A 5,840-nucleotide genomic window follows, 5' to 3' on the forward strand; every position below is an offset into this window, starting at 1 on the left:
AAACGTGATGCAAACAACGCAATCCAGGTACAGGAGGTGAGCTGCATGGGGGGTATGAGGTGAGGGGACTGGGGGCAGATACAGCTACCCTGTAGGCAGCAGAAAAGGGGGGCCAGACTCTTCCTGGGCACACATCTTGGGTCCCGATTTAAGGGACCACTTCCTGTGGTACCACTTTGCTATATTAATCTAGATTATATGATGTTTATAGACAACTTTGGTAAGTGGGTATACACTGATACCCAATTTTTAATCCAAGAACAAGATAGCTTTCCTTTGTTACAGTTTCTGTTATTGGGGAGCAGTTTCCAATTTCGCTCATACCGATCCTGTACATCGTTGTTAAGTGTATTGCGAGGGTTTTTTTTAAACCTGTTTTGTTGCTATTGAGTCCTTAAAATATTGTATCTTTAATTTACCGTTTCTACATGTTTATTTCTGCATGTTATTTCCCCATCACTGCACTAAATTCCATTTGTGATACTTTTCCGTTGATTCTCATGAGTTATGAAGGTAAACTCGCTCTCCCGCAGTAATGATTATTCCATTTTGGTAGCTGTATATGACATAGAAATAGTTAAAGCTTGAAAGGAAATAGAAAGATGTGAGGTAATGTGAGGAGCTAGAAAAATTCTTTTTGTTAGTCCTAGATATATTAATGACTAAATAAAAGAGCAGCATCATTCTTAGTATTTTAAGGGACTTGACAGCCTGGAAGCAAGCATGGTGTTCTAGAAATCTCAAGTGGTTTGTTAGCGGGGATGTGCCCCCGATTTGGTAATCTGAGGAACACACAAGGTAGCAAATGTCCACGTTTTCAAAGAGGAAAACTTTAGATGGTGAATTCTGGCATCTAACAGAGTAAGATTCTTTGTTCTAAGTGACATTATGAAACGGTTATTAATGTGACTTATGAGGAATGGAAAGAAGCAGGGATCCTCAGATGCTGACTCAGTTTTATCACAGTGCGACTCAGTCTCCTAAGTCGTCAGATTTTCCTTTGTCTCCTGAACTTTTCCAGATGTCTTCTCAACTTGGGACACTTCTCCCCAGTATTTGCAAGATGGCCGGCATTTGTTGTTCTCTGAGTTTCAGCTTCCATGCTGCCTGTTCCAAGAAAGGCAGCATTTCCCATGTAGGATGCAGAGGGACATGCTGTTTGTATTCTAAGGGATTCTTCAGGATACAGAGCAGGGTTTGTCACTCTCAGCACTATGGACCTTTTTGGCCACATAATTCATTCTCCTGGGGGATGGTCCTCTGCATTGTAGGTGCTTATAAGCATCCGGTACCTCTATTCACTGCCCACACCCTGGCTTCCCTTCCCCTCAGGACAGTCTAAAATGGCTCAGCACATTGCCTCAAGCCCCCTTGGGGGCAGAAATCACTTTTGGTTGAGAACCAATGAGTTTGAAGCCTTTATCATTTTGGAAAACAGAACTTGCTCTGATATGCAGTGGTTTTATTATTTTTCTATGTTAATTATTTTCCAACTCTGACTGTGATTAATTTTGAACAGTTATTTAAAAGTGTATTTTAAAACATCTAAATGTAGGGACTTTCTAGTTACCTTGTGACTGGTTTCCAGATGAATGGCAAAGAGAGCAATAAACATACTTTATGAGACATTTGTTGGAACCTGCTTTCTAGCTTAGTATATAGTCAGTTGTAAAAATGTTGCAAGTGTGCTTGAAAATCATTTGTAATTTATTTTTTTGTTGCCTCTTACTTAAACAGTGAGAAAAACATTTATTCAAAATTGTACACCAAGAGTTAAAAAGAAACTGCTAATGACAGGGGACTCAAGAGTTGGAAAATTTTAGTTTAAGGTTAAAAGTTATAAGCCTAGCAAGTAATGTATATGTTAAAGGTTTTGTTTCAGAAACTACAGATAAGGCCTGTCCTGGCTCCTGGAAAACAGCTGACCTCCTGGGGCACTGGTAAAGATTACCCCCTGGGGAGAAGTTGGAGGCATCCAGACCTTTGTGTTCCAGGGAGAGACCCAAGGGACACAGTCAAGAGGAAAGGTACCCTGGGGTGGGGGGAGATGGAGACCCTCTTGGGCCAGAATCCAGCTGCTGAGTGGGCCTGGTGGCTGAGCCTCATGGGGCAGGGCTGCCAGCAGGCCTGACGGCCAGGGCGGGGACAGCGCCAGCTGGTGTGGCCCCTGCTGTGACTTTGCTCTTGTGGGAGCCAGGCTGTCTGTTTAGCTCCTTCTGTTCTCTGGCTTCCTGGAGAAGAAGAACCTATCCCCTGGCTGCTGGGTCCTGCAGCAGCCCCCGCCCCTGGCAGGAGCAGCCTGCTCACAAGGACTTGGCTGCTATGATTTGGGGGAGGAGTGAATTTTCTGGACCCCCAGCAGCCACATGAGCAGCTCCTCCATGTGAGGCTGGGGACAGTGGGCAGTTGTGCCTCCAACCAGATGGGCTCATCTAAACCAAAGACCCCAGGGGAGCAGACGAGGGCCATGGGGTCAGGTTGGCAAATGCGGCAGTCACACCATGGCCAGCCCTCAGCTCCGCAGCCCCCTCCTCACTGGCCCTCGAGCTCAGGGTCCCCGGGGCCTGAGGCGGGGGAGGCATGGGCATGGGCACCACACACTTGTGAGGAGGAGGGAAGAGCCCCCCCAGAATCCCTGCTGCCGCCACCTTGACTTCTTGGCCCTTGACTTCTCTCTGGGAATGATGACGGTCCCCTGCTGTTCTGGCCCCTCTCACCTACTCAGGGAGCAGGTGGAGCTGTTTCCTTTTTTTTTTCCCCTTTAATAAATTTTATTTTTTACTGAATTATAATAAGTAGAGAAAACGCACAGATCTTAAAAGTACAAGATGATATTTAAATACGTAAACCATCATGATAACCATCATTCAGATCAAGATGTAGAACATTTGAACACCCCAGCAGATGTGTCGCATCCCGGATGATAACTCCCAAAGTTACCCATTACTCTGACTTATTTTTACCCTGAGTTAGTATTTTTTTCATGAATTCCTATTTTTTGACCTGATTGTTGGCTACATGACTGCGGTCACTTTTTATGCATCCGTACACTTAGAACTTGTGTACTTTTCTGTATGTTATACTTCAATATTTTTTTTTACAGCCCACTTCACAGGCTCACACCCCTGTCCGCCCCACCTCCTCCCCAGGGGGCAGGGACCACAGAGAGCCTGGGCGTCCTGAAGGTGCTCCCATTTGGGCGGGGTTCCCAAAGTTGCAGGCCCTGCCCCTTCATTGCGCAGAGGAGGAAACTGAGTCCCAACCAGGGCAGCCCCGGGCCCAGGTCGCCAGCAGTGCAGCCCCCCACACCCTGCCAGGAAGTCCGCAAGGGGCATCGCAATGGGAAAAGTCAGTCCCTGGCTCGAGTACACGACCCGTGTGGCCAGGGCTCTCAGACACACCAGGTATGCACGTGGGGCCAGAGGAAGAAGGGGAGGTCAGCAATTAGTCCTTCTCAGAGGAAGGCTCCCGTGGGGGGCTTCCTAGACCAGTGATGCAGCTGGTTGTGGGGTCCCTTGTGGGGTTACAGCAAGGAGGGCTCCCTTTTCTCTGGATGATCAGAATCCACAAGGAGAATGGACACAGGTCATACTTCTGAGCTTTTACTCTGAAACGATGTGGAAACTCCCAGCCTGTGGGAGAAGGCGGGACAGGTCCCTTCCTGCCCCCTGTGAGTTCTCACTGTCCCCAGGCCTCTCCTGCCACAGCCTTTCCTTCAGCGGACGGCCTGAGGTGGACCATGGGCCCTGGACACTGGGTCTGAGGTTCCGGTAGACTCGTGGTGAGGGCTTATCACCGCAGGAGCCAGTCTTCAGGCTCAGGAACTGCAGCCCTGGCATGCTGGCTCTTCCCCTTCTCGGGGACCCTGCTGCTCCCCAGGACGGGTATAAACACAGGGACGGGGGTGCTCCTTGTGGCTGGTCTGCCTCTTTCTCCTCACTGGACAGTGCTGAGGATTTTTTAAAACACAAGCCCGTTTTATCTCCGACTTCAACCCACCCCCACAGCATTTTCCTTAAAGTCTTCCACCCCAGAGTGAAAAGCTCAGGGCATTCACTCCCTGGCTCCATGCTACAGCTGCCCAAACTGTGGCAGAGCTGGGATGAAACGCCACTCCCACCTGGTTTGTGATCCCCTGGGAAGTCCGGCACCGAGGAGGCACACCAGGGCTCAGCTTCTTTTCCGTGGCCTGCGGGGAGGCCCCCGAACTCCACGTCTTTGCCCAGTTTCAGGCATCTGTACCACCCTGCTGAACCCAGGAAGCAGGTGGCGTTGACGGCTCACAGCCCTTTGGTGAACAATTTAATTGCTTTTGCAGGGGGCTGTGGGGACCGATGGTCTTTTATGTTTTAGTTCTCTGGCCGAAGCCCATTTAGATGGTGCAGAATCCTCGGTCTTTGATTTCGGATAAATGCTGATTTCCATGAAAAAACCCTAATTATCTCCGTCTCTTCCCTCCCTCCAGGCAGAGTCCCCGGGGAAGGCAGTGCCTGCCCTTTGGCACCACGGAGGCCCTCTCCCACCCTGGTAACTTGTAGTGACACTGAGGTGCCCCCCATCCCCCATCTTGGGCAGCGCCCTCCCCTCCCCATGCCCAGGGTGCAGCTAAGGCCCTGATGCAGATCCAGCCTCTGGACGCCAAGGAGACCTGCATCCATTTGGAACATATTCCTGCAGAACTCCCCCCCAACCCTGGTTTTCTCCCCAGTGGTTGTCTTTCTGCTTCGATGGCTCTAACAACTTCTGTCTGTTAAACCCCAGGGGACCAGTCTCTGGGAGCAAGAAGGGTGAAGATGATGAAATAGTCCTTTTGTGGTTGGGTTTGCGAGTAGGAGAAACGGTAGTGAACTTGAGCAGACAGCATTCTGGTTTGTACCAGTACAGCGTCTGTGAGGGACCTGCACCTGTGCTCAGGGCTAGGCTCACCGTTTACCCCGCTGCTCCCCCAAAACATCCGGGATTGGGATTTTCTTTTTTTTTAAGCAGTGATTTGCCACCACGTGGGGAGGGCGGGAGGACGGCATTGGAGAGAGCATGCTGAGATGGGGTCTGCTGGGGCCCGTCCTGTCCAGGACAGCTCCCCAAACCCCCCTGCAGAACGGGGTGCACACACAGCAGGTCTCTCCCCCAGGCTGAAGGAGGCCGGGTTGACTGAGCTTTGGGGCCCTGGGTTTGTCCTATTGCAGTAATAGTGATAATGGTAATAATAATAAACAATAACTAACAATACCCTTGTTGTCATCCCCAGGGTTGGCTGGCTGGCTGTGGAACTGCTGAGGAGCATTTGTTTTAGAGTTATTTTCCACTTGTGATGTTTTCTGGATGGAATCCCATGCAGATGTGACATTAAGGGGGAGCCACTGTCTTCGGATGGGTGACTGGGGCTCGCCGAGGGTCAGGTCGGATCCGGCAGACTCCCACCTGGTCAGGACAGGCACCGGATGTATGTCCATGGAGGTGGCTCTGGGGAGACGGTGTCTCCTGTGTGTGGCGGTCTGAGCTCGGGCCACGGACTCCCATGGACCAGCCTTCAGCAAGCGGCCTTGGAGGCATGGGAGGCCATGTGAGCCTGGTCACTGACCCCCTTCCCCTGCAGGGAACACTGTTGGGGTGCACATTCCCCTCGGGGAATCATCTGCATGTTGGCGACGTGCTGTTCGAATGAGGCCCCCTCTGGCCCTGCACGTGGGCCCCTTGGAGGACGGGCAGCTGGCGTGGGGGTTCGGCCCAACCAGCAGAGGCTTCCTGTGGGCACATAACTGCCCCCCAGAGCCCAAGAGTCTGGCACACAGTCCCCACCGTGGGTCACCCTGAACTTCGTCCAATGGCGAAGGCAGCGT

General features: G+C 51.1%; 1 long non-coding RNA gene across 1 annotated transcript; it reads left to right on the forward strand.

Annotated features, from left to right (window-relative positions):
* Positions 1 to 3,271: 3,271 nt before the first annotated feature.
* Positions 3,272 to 5,840, forward strand: LOC128779637 (uncharacterized). The gene is made up of 3 exons (XR_008425711.1): positions 3,272 to 3,404; positions 4,466 to 4,527; positions 5,249 to 5,840. It is a non-coding gene; the product is annotated as an uncharacterized lncRNA (long non-coding RNA).

This window comes from Desmodus rotundus, chromosome 1, assembly GCF_022682495.2.
Source record: "Desmodus rotundus isolate HL8 chromosome 1, HLdesRot8A.1, whole genome shotgun sequence".
NCBI lineage: Eukaryota > Metazoa > Chordata > Mammalia > Chiroptera > Phyllostomidae > Desmodus > Desmodus rotundus.